Raw genomic sequence first — 19001 nt, forward strand, 5'->3', positions numbered from 1 at the left:
AGCTTGTCCTGTCCAGGACTCTCCCACCGGTTGGGTTAAAACCAGCTCCCCTTTGGTTTGAACAACTCTATTACACCTAACCCCTATTATAGGTATATTTTACCTGTTAGCCCATGCAAGTTTTGTCTTCTTTGCCTAGTATCCTGCCTGTCCACAAGGGTGTTATAGGTTCCACAAATAATTAGGCGATTCTAGGATTTTATGTTTTAACACAGAATAATTCTTATCTGAGTACTCCTATTGAAGGGTTCTCAGATAAGAAACACGTCATTATTGAACTAGTATAAAACAGGAAATTTTTGAGAGAGGCATATCAATCGGGCTGAGTCTCTCCATCCGAAGTTCTGAACTGTTTGTCAATATTGTAGAGGCTCAGAGGTTGAAACTGAATGAAGGTGAACCTCTCACTCTCTCTCAAGTCTTCTTCTTCCTTTCCTTCTCTGTGACCTCCTCTGCTTCTTCTCCAATGTTATGTAAGAGCTGCGACTTTTTTTTCTTCTTTTGAAATCACTAAAAAGAGCAAAACCATAGCTGCCAAATTCATTACAAATCACCTAATTTGGTTTTTTTTTTTTTTTGGTTTATGGAAGGTTGTAGCAGGCGAGGCAACTCCTCTTAGCAGATGGTCTCTGGACAATAGCAGAACATCCCAGGTAAATCAATCACTCGATCCCAACTATTGACTTCATGTTCTTTGGGTTTTCATCTTTTTCAAGGATTAGCATCTTCCTGATTTGGTTTGAGAAGAACATATTCGGTAGGGTATTTTAACATCATCTTGATTTTTTTGGAAAGTTTTATTTCTTTGCTTCTTTTCAGTATTTCTGGGTGTTAAATGGAAAGCAAAAGGAGGATTGGGAATTACCTCAATGTAGCTTTCCTTGCAGCGGAATGGATCGAGTTGCACAAAACGTTGATCCATATGAACAACAACGAACAAAGGATTGTGGCTCTCTAGGCAATGATCCACCCTCCAAATCCATGAATTGCAATGGAGAACCTTGGAGACTAGTCTCAATTGGGAGTATTTGGATACAACTAGATACAACTAAACCCAAGGAAAGCTGGACTTTTCCACCTTCGGTATTGCCATTAGCAGGAAGAGAACCCGCTAACATAAGGAAACCACAACCACAAAAACAATTAGATTCCCCCTCCCGCTCCTCCCCTTCCTTTTTGTTTTCTTCCTCAATATTTGTATTCTTGAAACATTTAACGGAAAATTTGGAGGGTCAAATATCTATGATGCAGATGCTAAAGTGGGATAAAGTTGGAGTATCAAATGTTGTAGGAGAGGTGTCTTTAGTCTCTAGACTAGTCTTGTGGGCAACAACCTTCCCTCACATAAGGCAAAATATGTTTGAGCTTTTCTTCTATACCCATCAGCTCTACATCCTCTTCATCACCTTCTTCATGTTACATGTCGAGATTGTATGCTTCCATGATGCCACCAAGTTTTTACCTATTCTTAGTTGATCGTTACTTGCGATTCTTGCAATCTAGACAAAATGCTCACTTAGTGTGATACCCTACTTTTTAAACCTGTCTAATTACACGGTTGACCCGGTTTAACTATGCAGGACCCGAACCAGAGAGGGTTAAGGCGGGTTCCTTATGGACCATGATGGCAAGGGTGACTTTGAACACAGGTTGGTCAGACAAGTCTGAGTCAGTGCCAGAGGAGACGGGTGTACCCAAGCCGTGCACATGCACGTATCATAAGGCCATGTACAGATAACGCTGGTATGTAGCCGTATCCTAAAGCGCATACATATAATATACTTTGTACCGAGAGTGAGATACGTTCCGAGAGTGAGATACATGCCGAGAGTCGAATTCCATCAAAATCCCATTTGTTGTCCAATTTTTGACCCGCAGGTGGGTGGTCAGAGGCGGGCGCATCCACCCACCTGAGTGACCCACCCATGTGGTTACTAGTTGTTTTAAAAAGTATAAATAGCATTATTGTGTTTTTCATTTTCTCATTTATTACATTAAGGAGTTTGGTGAGAAGAGTAAAGAGGAGAGAGAAAAGAAGAGAGAAAAGAGAACGGAGAAGAAGAAAGGAGAAGGAAGAGGAGAAAGGAAAGGATTTAAGCGGCGCCAAGGTTTGATCTTCCCATTCTGACGTCGGAAGAGTGATCCCCAATGCGAGAGCTACGATTGGAGGTGAGCAAAGGCTATGGTTCTTAGACTTTCACCAAACCCAAGTAAAACCCTTGATTTGGGTAGAGTTCCTTGAGGTCTTGTAAATCCCCCTTGAGATGATGAATCTAAGGTTTAATATATGGTCAATGTGTTGATTTTGAAGGATTTGAAGAAGTGTTTACAAGATTGGAGAAGCATTGGTGATTTCTTGAGCTAAGAAGTGATTTTGGGGTTTTGAAAGAGTTCTTGAGCAAAGAAGGTAAGATGGCTTTTCAATCATTAAATCTAACTTAGATCTAGGTTAGAATCATCTTATAAGACCTTGAAAGTGTGGAAAATATGATTGGAAAAGCCCCATTTGATTTTTCAAAGGTTGGAGAAAGTTACAAGGAAGAGGGCAATTTTCCGCCCTCTCAGGTGGGCTGGGACTGGTGGGCCGCACAGCTCGCCTGAGGGCAGCCTACCTGAGAAGGTAGGCCCTCGGCTAGGACCGATGGGCCGATCGGCAGGCCAACCGGTGGGCTGACCCACCCACCTGAGAAGATCGGTGGGCCGTGACAGGTGGGCTGTCTGACCCACCTGAGAGGCCCCCAATGTGATTTTTGTGTCCGAATGGACCCAAAATAGACGTGCAACCTTCTTTTATGATTCTAAACATGATTTAACCATAGAATCTTATTAGTTTTGACCCAAAAGTGGTGAAATACTAACCCCATTCACTTATGATAGGTTCACCAAAATTTACGTTTCTTGCGTCGGATCTCACCTGTACCGGGCGTGAGTCTTTGTACACAGCAGGTAAGTGGGGAGAGGACATTTGATTTTATTTTAAGGCTTGTTTAACATCATTCAATTGTATCTAGACTAGCCATGTCATCATGTAAATTATGCGTAGCTTAGTCATCCTCATATGATTATGATATATGTGTTGTGTTTTACTTTCTCAATGCTAAATGATTGATGTGCTTATGTGACGAATGATGGGATCACTGTGCATGATGCATTATTAGACTAGATGTCATAGTCAGCTTGGAAACGAGTGCATTGGTGGCCCGTGGAATGAGACGCGGTGGCACTATACAATCGTACTATGTCATATAGGAGCATGCGGTTTAGGATTATCATCTTCCCGTGCTACGACCCTTCCCAATAGGGGTTGAGGTGTTGGGTTATCACTTGGGGGGAAGTAGTGGTCACGGATATCGGGTCACTGTGGTGGTTAGACATACGCCCAGCTGGTCATTAGGACAGTCAACAACCTCAGTGGTATATTCAAGAGGGCCAATCGTACTGTTTTTAAATTACTGGAGTCAGCACCTTTACTTTCTGTCATTTACGTTTATGTTGAGAGCTGGTGGTCGGCATGTTTTACTTTTCTGAGTACTCACGGTGGGCCTTCTCCGACAGTCCTATGGGCGTATCGCGGCATGGAGTTCGCAGCTCGTACATGGAGTATACGCACACTGTGGTTGTAGTAGCACAAACCAAAGACTTAGTAATGTTGTTTAGGTGAATGAGATTTAAAATGAATTGCATAACATATAGTGCATATGGATGTGATTGTTGTGTGGATTGTTGTGTGGTCCTTTTCACTTACTGAGCTAGTGAGCTCATCCCACGTGTGCACCTCTTTTAGATGATTTTGCAGGTCACCAACCTGAAGATCAAGGGTCGGGCCCCACAGTTGCATTTTTCGATGAGGATTGGTGGGTCCCCGAGGATTATGAGCACGGTACAGATTGCACGTGTGAGGGCTGTGCTGCGGGACCGCATTATTGACGCCGTACAGGGTTTTACTTTTTGATTCTTTTGGTGACCCCTTTTTGTGTACTTGATACGTGAATTGTTAATTTTTTTGTGTAAATATCATGTCTGTGGGTCCACATGTATTTATCTATATACTACAATTTGGGTATCAAGTATATTAGGGGTATTTACAAGTAAATTAAGTCTTCCGCTGAACTTTTGAACGATTATCTTAGTTGTGTGTATGCTATGGTTGGGTACTGTATCAGATGATTTTGGCAGGTTTGGGTTAACCGGAGTTAACCCGGTCACGAATCCGGTTCTGTGTGTACGGGGTGTGACAACGGTGGTATCAGAGCATGATGCTCTATCCACTCACAGCATACCATTTAGACCCCATAGAATCTATAATAGGAAATGGGATTGGGTAAATGTAAAAAAACTTTAAAGAGTTAAAAGCCAAAAAAAAAAAAAAAGGTTGCATTTAATTATTGCATTTCATGGCATGCATTAGAGAAAGTTTGCTTGGAATAAATAAAACATTAGTTATTTGATTTCATAACCCATCGAGTACGGATTTAACAAAATTTTGGCAGCATAACGACGTTAAAACAAGATTTCCCAAATTTTTCGTACATAAGCACCTGATAGACAACATATATATACAAAATGCATAATTGATAAAGGCCAACTAAGATTGTTACAACTAAATGACAATAAGTTATCAAGCATACAAAACTAACCATAAGTCACCAACAACATCATAACACCATACGAGCAAGTCCAATTATAGAGAAAAGTATAAAAAAAAATATAATAATAATAATATAAACAACATAGAGACATGTAAAAAGCTGATTAGATAGGTGAGCTAAGTCCTCAGAGACCCTCGTCATCGTCTAGCTCTACTACTCCATCCCTTCTAGGCCTCGATCTAACATTGAGCCGACGGTCGTAGTAATCAAACCTTGAGTTCACTAGTTGTACATCCCTCCGGAGTCAGGAAAAATCCGCTAAAATAGCATTGGCCGTTGTGTCCAAATCCTCGCTCAATCTTAGGAAGGAATTCTCTAATGTAGCCTGCCTTTCTAAGATATTTTCCTCTCTAGTAGCACTCTCATCTAGTCTTCTCAGAAGCTGATCTTGCCCATCTTTCAAGGCCCTCATACTAGTCATCATACTCTAAAAGTCAAATGCACCACTCTCAGGTGGTGGAGCTCTATGATGTGGCCCTGCAGCCCTTGCAAAGTCAGGATCAGTATCTCTCGAATCAAGAGGCTCCTCCTCGAGGATATCCTCTTCCAAAAAATCCTCCTCCTCGAACTGAGGAACATAATCCTCATCCTCCTCACTAATTCCCTCCTCCATGGGGACTTCCTCCCTGTGGGCATTCCCCCTGTCCCTACCTCCTTGAGCTCCTGCCCTCTGAGGTACATCCATAAGAACTTGGAGACCCATCCTTTGTAGGTTTCCCCTATTAAACTTGTCCGCTGAAGTCCTTCCCTCCTCACTACTCAAATCCACCCCAAAGAACTCAAAGATCCTGGTGAGGGTCCTACTCTATGGGAAACCTTCGTCCTCAGGGTGTGTGGTATGATGCTCCATAGTCTTAAGCATAACGTAGGGTAAGCATAAGTGCTCGGCACCTCCCTCCAAGGCCTTATAGATGCAGAAGGCTATGTAGGCCGCCATGAAGCCTACTTGGTTTTGGTGACCTCCTCTAGGGAGTAAATTAAACTGAACCAAGCGAGCAACTACACGAACCTCCGGGTAAAATGTCATCTCAGAATCCGGACACACCTTGCTACCACAAATGGTCTCGTAAATGTGGTCCTGCATCTCCGAACTTAAGGATGGGCCCACGGGCTTACTCCTTAGGGGACTGTAGAATTGATGCCCAACTGATGAAATATCTAAAATGCTAGCAAGGGTGTCCACAGTCAAGCGAATGTTCACCCCCTTCACCATGCTGATGATTGAGTACTCCCCATACTGGTAAGAGACCTCCAAATTACAGTAGAATCTTTGAACCAGTTGTTCATAGCATGGACGATCAATGTTAAGGATGGACTGCCAACCCAGTGCAGTAAATCTCTCTTGAAGTTGAATCTTGTTGAAATCACTAATTACGATGGTCTTCTCCATCATCACAGACCTCTTTAGGAAGGTCTTCCAATTAGTTTCTGCCCTCAAACTACGAAAGAGTCTCTCATCATAGTCTAAAGGATATATGGGGGCATGTCTTTGTTGCCTTGTGCAAAGGGCTGGGGAACTAGTCCCTATACTTTTCCGTTTAGAAGTAGTGGCCCTACATTGATTGGAAGAGGATGCGGGTTCTTTGCCCTTGCGAGAAGATATCCTAGTAAGAAAAGAGAAGGAATAATGATAAGTAAGGATGTTGCATAACAAAGGAAGCAAATAGGTGGGTGAGCAAGCATATGTATATGCTCCTAAATACTTAATGTGGATTATTATAAATAGAGGAGTGGTTAAACCATGGAGAAATGAAGAGGAGGAAGCCCCCAAAACATGACATCCACTAGCATGTTGCAAAATAGAAAAGTAACAAATGCGTATAGAGCATGGCAAGTGAGAAGTGATGGAAAGCCTCATGAGAATTTTCTCAAGTGGGGTAATTGGTGTCAAATGATGGAAAACCCCAAATTTCAATGTGTAAGTTCAATCTAAGAAAATGAAAAATCCCATAATAGTGTAGAACTTGAAGCTTACATGTCTATGAATGAAATGCCTATCATTATACAATCAAGATTATGCAAAGAAATCTTCTATTATGACATTGAGGTGCAAGTAATGAAAGAGATTTAAGTTGTCCACAAGTATGTAATGATGTGAAGAGAATCAAAGAAACCCAGAAATTTTTTTTTTCAAAGAAACCCAACACAAAAGAGATGGGTTTGCATGGAAAAGAGATGGATTTTCATGAGAAAGAGATGGGATTCCAAGCATATACAAGTTTCCATGATCTCTCCAACATTGTAAATGCAAATCAAGGATAGGAAATCTCATTTGAGTTGTTAGTTGGGGAGAAAAGGGTAGAGATAGAAGAAAACCCCAAATTGGAGAAATTAGGGCATGGGTTGGGATTTTTCTCTCATAGATTGGGTAGTAAAGCCCAAAACTATGAATGAGTCACAAAGAAAGCATCATATTCTCATGGAATGATTGTTCTATGGAAAGAAACATGAAAAAGATCAAGATTTGGGGAGTATAAATGGATTCAACCTCCAAAATACATGTTCCAAGAAGAGAAATGGAGAAGAGACTTACTTGAGAGTGAAAGGAGCTTGGATCTTCCAAAATCCATGGAATCGTTGAGTGAAAACGCGAGTGGATGCACCAAGAAACCTCCAAAAATCGCCCTAAGTAAGCCAAGAGAAGGAATGGGAGAAAGAGGAGGAAAAAGGGGCTTAAAAGCCCCTGTGCGTTTTTTGCCTCGGGTTGGACCGGCGGGCCCGACCCCAGCTGCCCGCTGGTTGGGAGAAAAACACACAAAAAATGGAGATTAATATATATATAATATTGATAGGTATTAATGAAGAAAAGGGGGTCGAGTGGAACCATTGTCCTACTTGTCGAAGCACTAGCACCATATTTTCAGGATTAAGCTGTGGCTAGTTTCAAGACATCATACACTATAATACCCCATGTGTTGGCATATGATTATGTGCCAATGTAAATTCTAAGGTACTTAACCAATGTTTGTGTATAGTATGTTCCAGGTGCAAGGACACGATGGTACGTACTAGATCCGGTAGCAATGCACGGGGTACCTCACGTGGTCCTCGCCCGGTCAGTCGACCACCAAATCCTAGAAGGTCCCACTCGATGGGGCAAACCCCACTCCCACAACCTTAAGAAACCTTTAATCAAGGTGTGGCACAAAGGGACCCACCTGTGACTACACTTTCGGATCCTCCACCGGTCATCACTCCGGGTGATGTTGCAACCATAATCCAGCAGTCACAACAAGCCTTCCAGCAACAAATGCTCCAGCAGCAGCATGCATTTATGGTTGCTATACAGCAACAGTTAGACCTTCCTCAACCCGGTCAACATCCCTGGATAATCGTTCCACAAAACCCACCTGTAGGGTCTGATATGGGGCCACCAGCTAGAGGTACACCTCCAATTCTGCCACTCAGCATTCCTCCGTATATGGTGCCCCCTCCATACCCTTACTATACGACATATGCACCCAATTACCTGCCGACGAATAATACATCAAGGGTAGTGGAATCTTTCAAGAGGAATTTGCCACCTGTATTCTCTAAGGGGGGAAGTGATCCTCTAGAACCGAACCAGTGGATCCAAGAACTGGAGAAGATATTTGAGGTAATCGAGTGCACTGAGGCACAAAAGCTTATTTGTGCGGGGCTGCAACTCAAGAATGAAGCCAACTCTTGGTGGCAAGCCTCTAAGCCTATATTGTTGGCCGCACATCCGGAACCCACATGGGAGCAGTTCAAGGAGTTTTTTTTGGCCAACCATTACCCTCGTAGCTTCAGAGACCATAAAGAGACGGAATTCATAGCCTTAACTCAAGGGAATAAGACTATCCTTGAGTATCAGCAGTAGTTTGAAAGTTTGTTCCATTTTGCCCCTAGGCACATGAGGTCAGCTGAAGAAAAGGCTGTAAGGTTTCTAAAGGGATTAAATGCATCTATTGGGTCAGTGCTCGAGGTCTTAGATTTGACAGATTATGGCCAGATTGTGCAAAAGGCATGGAAGATAAGAAGAAGAGAGAATAGTCCCTCACACCTGGATTGTGGAAGAGGACTAATCCATTTCTAGACAAGGGCAACTCATCCAAGGTATACCGTGGGTCGTATAGTTTTGGGCCTTCATGCAGACAGCCCTATAGGCCATCTGGCTACATTCCTCGACCAGCTGGTGGTACGGGCTCTACTTCTTTTTTCCCAAACACTAGTACGACAGCTACAGCTACCAGGCCACCCCATCCCCATCCGCATCAGATCAGGTGCAAAGGGGCCCCGCCCCAGTTTCGGCGTCACAAATCCGTTGCTTTAATTTCCATTCCTATGGGCACTATGCTAAGGACCAAGAATTGAAGTATCGGTATCGGTCATCATATCGGTCGGCCAAAATTAAGATACGTATCGGAGGGTATCGTATCGTATCGGAGATACGCTAAGATACGCTAAAGATACGCACATAAATGGATAGGAAACACTTTTTTATACACATTTGCATAAAAAAATAATTAAAAAAGTTATATATAACATGTATTATGCATAAACAGTAAATTGAGAGTATCGCACTAAGAATCCAAGGTTTGTAATTGTCCCATAAATGTAAAATCCTTGTTCCCAACCTTGATTTCCACTTTAGTTAGAGAGAAAAATGGTTGGTAGCAACTTTGGAACAAAAACACCTCAAAAAATTATGTTTTTCTAAAAAATTACCCATTTTGGCCATTTTATGACCGTATCGGTACATATCGGTGTGTATCGGTCGATACATACAGATACACACCGATACGTATCGATACATACCGATACGTATCGATACATATCAAAACGTACATTTCACTTCAATTTTGAATTTTTCATAGAGTATCGATACGTATCGGTGAGTATCGGTGCGTATCGGTGGTGTATCGGTGCGTATCGGTGTGTATTGTAGGATACGTATTGATACATAAGGGTTTTAAAATTTTTATGTATTGTATCGGTATATATCGTGCCGATGCCTACCGATACAGATACGTATCGGTCGATACGACACCATACGCACCGATACTTAAAACCATGCTAAGGACTATCGGGTCAGACCAGCCTTACCCTCCAGTCAGCCCTCTGCGTACAGACCTCCCTTAACTTGGGGGAATCAACCGCAAGGAAGAATGTATGCCTTATCAGCTGAGGAAGCTAAGGTCAGCACGGAAGTGGTAGTAGATACATTTTAATTTAATATTTTCCTTATGCTAAATGTTGATGACCTGCTGTACTTATATGCATTGTTGCACTAGGTGTTCTACCTATATCAAGTATACCAGCCTATGTCTTGTTTGATTCAGGAGCTACACACTCATTCATATCTAAGTGATTTTCTGAGAAACTTGGTATGTCACCCAGGACACTAGATCATGGGATGATTGTTAGTATGCCTACCGGCAAAGTTACACAGTTGAAGGAGGTGTATGGGCTGTGCCCAGTGGAAATCAGTTGGAAGAAATTGGATGCACAACTCATTAAATTCAACATGTAGAATTTTGACGTTATACTGAGCATAGATTGGTTGTCGGCGCATCGAGCTAATGTGATGTGTGCTGAAAAATTAATTAGGGTGACAGATGATGAAGGGAAAGAATTGGTATACCGAGCAGATAAAAGGAAACGGGCTAGAAAGGTCCTCGTCTCCGCTCTTCAAGCGGTAAAGTTGTTGGAAAGTGGATGTCAGGGTTACTTAGCATCGGTACTTGATGTTGATGAAAAGGTTACACCTCTAGAAGAGGTAAAGGTGGTTAAAGAATTTTTCGACATCTTTTCAGATGATCTGATGCATCTACCACCTAATAGAGAGTTAGAATTAGCCATAGACTTGATTCCTGGAGCAGCTCCAGTGTCTAAAGCTCCATACAGGATGGCACTAGCCGAATTGAAGGAGTTACAGATGCAGTTGCAAGAACTATTAGAGAAGGGGTTTATTCACCCAAATGTTTCGCCTTGAGGTGCCCCAGTTTTGTTTGTCAAAAAGAAGGATGGCAGCTTGCGTATGTGCATCGATTACCGAGAATTGAATAAGCTAACCTTTAAAAACTGGTATCCATTGCCACGCATTGATGATTTGTTTGACCAACTACAAGGTGCAAAGGTATTTTCAAAGATAGAGTTCCTAGTGTTGTCTTTTGGGTTAACCAATGCACCGGCAGCATTCATGGATTTAATGAATCGAGTATTTCACGATGTCCTTGATAAATGGGTGATTATTTTTATTGATGACATCTTGATCTACTCTAAGATAGAAGAGGAGCATACTCAACACTTGAGGATGGTGTTACAGAGGCTGAGAGAACAACAATTGTTTGCCAAATACAGTAAATGTGAATTTTGGCTTGAGCAAGTTAGATTCTTGGGACACGTAGTGTCTGAGGCCGGAATCGAGGTGGATCCTGATAAGGTGAAAGCAGTAGTAGAATGGGAAAGCCCTAAGAATGTTACTAAAATTAGAAGTTTCTTGGGTTTGGCTGGATACTATCGATGCTTCATTGAGAATTTTGCTCGGATCTCAGCACCAATGACTAAGTTAACCAAAAAGGGTGTGAAATTTGAATGGGTAGAGGAATGTGAGAAGAGTTTTCAGGAATTGAAGAAAAGGTTGGTGTCGGCCCTTGTGTTGACCATCCCTGAAGGCGCAGGTGGAATGACAGTCTACACTGACGCTTCCAAGGTTGGGTTGGGTTGTGTTCTCATGCAACGCGGTAAAGTGATAGCGTATACATCCCGACAACTAAAGGAATATGAGAAGAACTACCCCACTCATGACTTGGAACTAGCCGCAGTCATTTTTTCCCTAAAGATTTAGTGACATTATTTGTATGGGGAGAAGTGCGAGATATACAGTGATCACAAGAGCCTTAAGTACTTTTTCACCCAAAAAGATTTGAACATGAGGCAGAGGAGATGGCTTGAGCTCATGAAGGATTATGACTGCGACATTTAGTATCATCCTAGCAAGGCTAATGTAGTGGCAGATGCGTTGAGTCGGAAGGCATAGACGGTGTCACTCTCATACTTAACAGTCAGCCCACCACTCATACAAAAGGCGACGCTAATAGATGAAGCCCTCTTATACGAAGGAGCAACCTTAGAGCTTGAACATCAACTAGAAAACCTTAAATGGTTGACTGTATCCCTGGCGGCCCTACAGGTGCATCCGTCTATTAGGCAAAAGGTGATAATGAAACAACCTTTGGATCCTGAGTTGCAACGGATCAGAATTAAGATTCGAGATCAAATAATGAACGACCCTGATTTCGTTTTAGCCAGCGATGGGGCATTATTGTTTCGAGGTAGGTTGTGTGTGCCCAGTGATTTGGAGATACAAGACAAGATAGTGTGGGAAGCACATAGCTCTGAGTACTCACTCCACCCAGGAAGTACAAAGATGTATAAGGACCTTAAACAAAATTACTGGTGGCCAAGCATGAGAATCACAATAGCCCTGTATGTGACGACTTGTCTTACATGCCAAAAAGTAAAAGCTGAGAGGCATTGACCTTATGGTACTCTTCAGCCACTCCCAGTACCAGACTGGAAGTGGGATAGGATTACAATGGACTTTGTCACTGGACTACCATGCACACCTAAGGGGATGGATGCGATATGGGTGATAGTTGATCGGCTTACTAAGACTGCTCATTTCATTCCCATCAAGACCAAGTTCTCTATGGCCAAGTTAGCACAATTTTATATAGATAACATAGTGTGCTTGCATAGAGTGCCAGTGAGCATTGTGTCAGATAGGGACCCAAGGTTCACTTCCAGATTTTGGAAAAGCTACCAGCATGCTTTGGGATCACAATTGAATTTGAATACTGCTTTCCACCCACAGACTGATGGTCAGTCGGAGTGAACCATACAGATATTAGAAGACATGCCCAGGGCATGTGCAATGGAAATGCATGGTAGTTGGGAAGAATATATACCCCTTATGGAGTTTGCCTATAACAACAGTTACCAAGCTATAATTGGGATGGCACTATATGAGGCATTATATGGTAGGAAGTGTAGAACTCCTCTGTATTGGAATGAGGTAGGCGAACACCGAATGTTAGGACCTGAAATGATACATATGACTTATGACAAGGTCGATGTTATTCAAGAAAGGATTAAGGCAGCTCAGTCACGTCAAAAGAGCTATGCAGACAACCGCAGGAAAGACATTGAGTTTCAAGCAGGAGAAAAGGTGTTTCTCAAGATTTCTCCTATAAAAGGGTTGCAAAGATTCCATAGAAAGGGTAAGTTGAGCCTGAGATACATTAGCCCATTTGAGATCTTAGCTCGGGTTGGCTCAGTAGCCTACATGCTTGCTCTTCCACCTTCTCTCGGGAATGTTCATAACGTATTCCATATATCTATGCTGAAGCGATACGTTCATGATCCATCGCATGTATTACCCATGGAACCAGAATATCTAGAACCTAATATGACCTATACAGAGTAGCCAGCTAAAATATTGGACCGAAAAGTGAAAACCCTTTGCAACAGCTCCATTTCCTTCGTGAAGGGACGATGGGTAAATCATTCACTTGAAGAAGCGTCTTGGGAGAAAGAGGATGAAATCCAAGCCAAGTATCCTCATCTTTTCGAACAACCAGGTATGCCAATTTCGAGGACGAAATTTTCAAAAAGGGGGGGTAAATGTGATACCTTACTTTTTAAACCGGTCTAATTACACAGTTGACCCAGTTTAACCATGCAGGACCCGAACTAGAGAGGGTTAAGGCGGGTTCCTTATGGATCATGATGGCAAGGGTGACTTTGAACACAGTTTGGCCAAACAAGTTCGAGTCAATGCCAAAGGAGACGGGTGTACCCAAGCCATGCACATGCATGTATCATAAGGCTATGTACGGATAATGTTGGTATGTAGCCGTATCCTAAAGTGTATACGTATAATATACCTTGTGCCGAGAGTGAGATACATGCCAAGAGTTGAATTCCATCAAAATCCCACTTGTTGGCCAATTTTCGGCCCTCAGGTGGGCGGTCACAGGCGGGCGCATCCACCCACTTGAGTGACCCACCCATGTGGTTACTAGTTGTTTTAAAAAGTATAAATAGCATTATTGTGTTTTTCATTTTAGCATTTATTACATTAATGGTGAGAAGAGTAAAGAGGAGAGAGAAAAGAAGAGAGAAAAGAGAGCAGAGAAGAAGAAAGGGGAAGGAAAGGATTTAAGTGGCGCCAAGGTTTGATCTTCCCATTCCAACATCGGAAGAGTGACCCCCAACGCGAGAGCTACGATTGGAGGTGAGCAAAGGCTATGGCTCTTAAAATTTCACCAAACCCAAGTAAAACCCTTGATTTGGGTAGAGTTCCTTGAGGTCTTATAAATCCCCCTTGAGATGATGAATCTAAGGTTTAATAGACGGTCTATGTGTTGATTTTGAAGGATTTGAAGAAGTGTTTACAAGATTGGAGAAGCATTGGTGATTTCTTGAGCTAAGAAGTGATTTTGGGGTTTCGAAAGAGTTCTTGAGCAAAGAAGGTAAGATGGCTTTTCAATCATTAAATCTAACTTAGATCTAGGTTAGAATCATCTTATAAGACCTTGGAAGTGTGGAAAATGTGATTGGAAAAGCCCCATTTGATTTCCCAAAGGTTGGAGAAAGTTTCAAGGAAGAGGGCAATTTTCTGCCCTCTCAAGTGGGCTGGGACCAGTGGGCCACATAGCCCGCCTGAGAAGGCAGGCCCTCAGCTAGGACCCGTGTTCCAACCGACAGGCCGATCGACCCACCTGAGAAGACCAGTGGGCTGTGATAGGTGGGCTGTCCATCCCACCCGAGAGGCCTCAACGTGATTTTTGTGTTCGAATGGACCCAAAACGGACGTGCAACCTTCTTTTATGATTCTAAACATGAGTTAACCATCGAATCTTTTAGTTTTGACCCTAAAGTGGTGAAATGATAACCCCATTCACTTATGATAGTTTCACCAAAATTAACGTTTCTCACACCTGATCTCACCTGTATCGCGCGTGAGTCTTTGTACACAGCAGGTAAGTGGGGGGAGGACGTTTGATTTTACTTTAAGGCTTTTTTGACATCATTCAATTGTATCTAGACTAGCCATGTCATCATGTAAATTATGTGTAGCTTAGTCATCCTCATATGATTATGATATATGTGTTGTGTTCTACTTTCTCAATGCTAAATGATTGATGTGCTTATGTGATGAATGATGGGATCATTGTGCATGATGCATTATTAGACTAGATGCCATAGTCGGCCTGGAAACGAGTGCATTGGTGGCCTGTGGAATGGGACGCGGTGGCACTATGCAATCGTACTATGTCATATAGGAGCATGCGGTTTAGGATTATCATCTTCCCGTGCTACCACCCTTCCCAATAGGGGTTGAGGTGTTGGGTTATCACTTGGGGGGAAGCAGTGGTCGCGGGTGTCGGGTCACTGTGGCGGTTAGACATACACCCGACTGGTCATTAGGACAGTCGTCAACCTCAGTGGTATATTCAAGAGGGCCAATCGTACTACTTTTAAATTATTGGAGCCAGCACCTTTACTTTCTGTCATTTACTTTTATGTTGAGAGCCGGTGGTCAGCATGCTTTACTTTTCCGAGTACTCACTGTGGGCCTTCTCTGACAACGCTATGGGTGTATCGCAGGATAGAGTTCACGGCTCGTACTCGGATTTTACGCACACTGTGGTTGTAGTAGCATTAAACCAAAGACTTAGTAATGTTGTTTAGGTGGATGAGATTTAAAATGAATTGCATAGCATATAGTGCATATGGATGTGATTGTTGTGTGGATTGTTGTGTGGTCCTTCTTTTCACTTACTGAGCTAGTGAGCTCATCCCACGTGCGCACCTCTTTTAGATGATTTTGCAGGTCACCAGCCTGAAGATCAAGGGTCGGGCCCCACAGTTGAGTTTCCCGATGAGGATTGGTGGGTCCCTGAGGATTATGAGCATGGTACGGATTGCACGTGCGAGGGCTATGCTGTGGGACCGCAGTATTGACACCGTACAGGGTTTTACTTTTTTATTCTTTTGGTGACCTCTTTTTGTGTACTTGATACGTGAATTGTTGTTCTTTTTTTGTAAATATCATGCCTGCGGGTCCACATGTATTTATCTATTTACTATAATTTGGGTATCAAGTATATTGGGGGTATTTACAGGTAAATTAAGTCTTCCACTGAGCTTTTGAACGTTTATCTTGGTTGTGTGTATGTTGTGGTTGGGTACTATATCAGATGATCCTGGCAGGTTTGGGTTAACCGGAGTTAACCCGATCATCGGTCCGGTTCTGTGTGAATGGGGTGTGACACTTAGTCTCTCTGCTCGTGTTTTACTTTGTCAAACTGTTGAATTGAACTTCTCCAAGCGCCCAGTTGAAACTATAATCATTAAACTAACTGTAGGTTTTAGTTTAATCCTTTTCACATTATACAGAATTATTGATTTATGCCGGTTTTATTCATTTATGTTTGAGCTACACTCCTATGAGCATTGTGTTCATCAATGTGCCTAGCATTTTGAAACTACAATGGCATCCTTTTACTGGAACTTCCAACAGTAATATGGATCAGGATAAGCTAAGTGTGGTGGTGAAAAGTGAAGGAAGTTGGACCAAAAAGCTTTACCAAATGCTTTTCATATCCCTCACCTCTGCCCCGTCTTGTCGTCTCTATTGAAGGACCCTACGGACCTTCATCTACTAGTTTCATTAGGTTTGTTGCTATAGTAGGGAACGATCAATTAATTAAGGAAGTATTCAAATGACAACTTTATAGGTGTATTTAGAATTGGACACCTTCATTTAATTTAACCTTATATCTTATTCTCAAAAGTCTTTTAAGATAGAGGTATATAAGGGTTTTAAAAAATGAGTTGAAAGTGACGTATCATTATGGTATTATCTAAATGTGTCATTATCATGGATATTTTTTTAATAAAAATTTGAAATGACACTACTACTCTCATTGGAAAAAATTGTGTTATACTAAAAAGGGAGAAAAGTAAAGTTACAAATTATTTGACACATTGTGGGTATCAATAAAATAATTCCATCAAGCCTAATACACTTTTGACATGGTGTGCAGACATGACATGATTGTGACGGTAAGTGGAGGAAGCGGCATTACATCATTCATCCCTATAATCAGAGAGCTCATGTTTAAACCAAGTTAGGGTTCAAGTCTCCTAGTGTTCTCCTTGTTTGTGCTTTCAAGAATTCTTCTAGTCTTGCAATGCTAGACATACTCCTACCAATGTCAGGACCTCTTTGCAACTACAAACTGAAGCCTATGTAACAAGAGAGGAAGAGCCCAAATCAGGCCACCAAGAACAAATTAGGTTCCTATGCTTCAAGCCCAATGTGACTGATGCTCCCATCTCTGCAATACTTGTCCCAAACAACTAGCTTTGGCTTGGAGCTATAATCTCCTCTTCTTTTATTATTTTCCGTCTATTCTTGGGATTACTGATGCATTACTACATACACCCAATTGATCACAACACCAACAACATCTATTTTTGTACCTCAATAGCTCTTTTGAACATGTTATTCCTATGTACTTACATCCAAAACATGGAATTCAACCATAGTACACATGACCAAGCATAAAGAAAAATATAAAAGAAACACTCTGTAAAAGAAATTAAACACCCACTCACCTTGTTACCCAAATCACAATGTTCGATAGATCCCCGCAATCGATCGCATGTCCTCGCCTAATAAATTTAGGTTCCTAATCAAAGGTGTATTATCGTGTTAAATATTTATAAGTCCTAACACAATTATATAGAACCTAACAACCCTCAAAAGTCCATGTCCCAAACTCATTTTAAAGCCTCCGAATTACCCCCGGACTACCCCTACCCATAACGTTATTTTGGGTAAAATGTAGGGAATATAGCCACAAGGGTTAGGGCACTAACCAGAAAAAACAAGGGCTGATCACCTTTTAAAATCACCCAACCGGCTAGAGACGGGGTGGACGATTGGCTGGCTGGTTGTCTACCACCGGTTCTCCCAAACTCTGCAAAATCCGATTCTGCTAGTACCTTGTTGAACTCTATTTCAATTAATTTGAGTTCCCATCTCCCTCCTGAGGCCGGAATTGATCAAGGGAGGTTTGAAGGCTTAACTTGGGTTCCCTCTTGACCCATCTTTAAATCTCAATTGTTCAACCCTTAGGCTGTATATGAAATTTGACAGGAATCTAAGGTTTATCACAAACTTGGGAAATTTTCCCCAAAACTTCTTTCAATTACCCGAATTAAGTAATTAATTAGGGATGGAGTACAAGTGTTTTAAATTACTGATTTGGTTTTCCTTCTCTAAATAAGCTTGTATAGATTTCTAGAAAAGAATTTAATGAAATTCCCTTGAAGTTTTCACTTCCCACATCGATTAAACTTCTGTCCTAAGGGTTTTGGTAGAAATTCTACCTACCTAATGTAGACACCCAATTTTGTCACCCTCCCCTAGCTATGATGACTTACAAATCATGGACGTGACCTCTCGCTTCCGATTGATAGAGATGATAATTAACTGAGGTAACCTAACCCAGAAGCATTCCATACTCAACCAAAAACCCTACAAATCCCGTGTAAGAGAAAAGAAGGGTCCAATTATGACTTCTTTATGAAGAAATCCAGTCCAAAGTGACCATATGGATGGATAGTACTCGGAATCACGATTCCAACGATATATGGTACGTCAAAATCAGACTATCGGATCTCTCGCAATCATTCCCAGAAGTTACATCTTAAGCAGTCAAACCTCGCCTATGCAGGCACCCACACCTTGCCATGAGCATCCAAATCCTACCCATGTGAGCAACCCACACTGCAGCCTTGCACATCCTCATGTGCACAAACCTTACCCAACCTTGCTCATCCTCGCTCACACCGATCGGCCATGCGTGCCCCGTGTGCACCGGCCCAGAGCCCTGGCAGCCCCGTAAGATGCCCAATGCCCCAGATGAGTCCCGATGTCCCCAAATGGTGCCCAGTGCCCCCGCATGAGTCCTGACACCCCCGTATGTTGTCCAATGCCCCCATATGAGCCCTAGTTCCCCTGCGTGAGCCTCGATGCCCCCACGTGAGCCCTCAATGGCCCCGCATGAGCCCCAATGCCCCCACGTGAGCCCTAGCACCCCGCGTGAGCCCTTGTGCCCCCGAGTGAGCCTTGGTGCCCTCGAGTGAGCCCTAGGGCCCCCGTGTGAGTCTCGACACCCCCGCGTGAGCCTTAATGCCCCACATAAGCCTTAGCACACCTATATGAGCCCTAACACTCCCACCTGAGCTATGACGCCCCCATTTGAGCCTCAGTGATCCCATGTGAGCCTCGGTGGCCCCACATGAGCC

General features: G+C 42.5%; 1 pseudogene; it reads left to right on the plus strand.

Annotated features, from left to right (window-relative positions):
• The first annotated feature begins 891 nt into the window (after positions 1-891).
• LOC122066227 lies at positions 892-17253 on the plus strand (annotated as a pseudogene).
• Positions 17254-19001: the final 1748 nt, after the last annotated feature.

The sequence above is a fragment of the Macadamia integrifolia genome, unplaced genomic scaffold, assembly GCF_013358625.1.
Source record: "Macadamia integrifolia cultivar HAES 741 unplaced genomic scaffold, SCU_Mint_v3 scaffold23, whole genome shotgun sequence".
Lineage (NCBI taxonomy): Eukaryota > Viridiplantae > Streptophyta > Magnoliopsida > Proteales > Proteaceae > Macadamia > Macadamia integrifolia.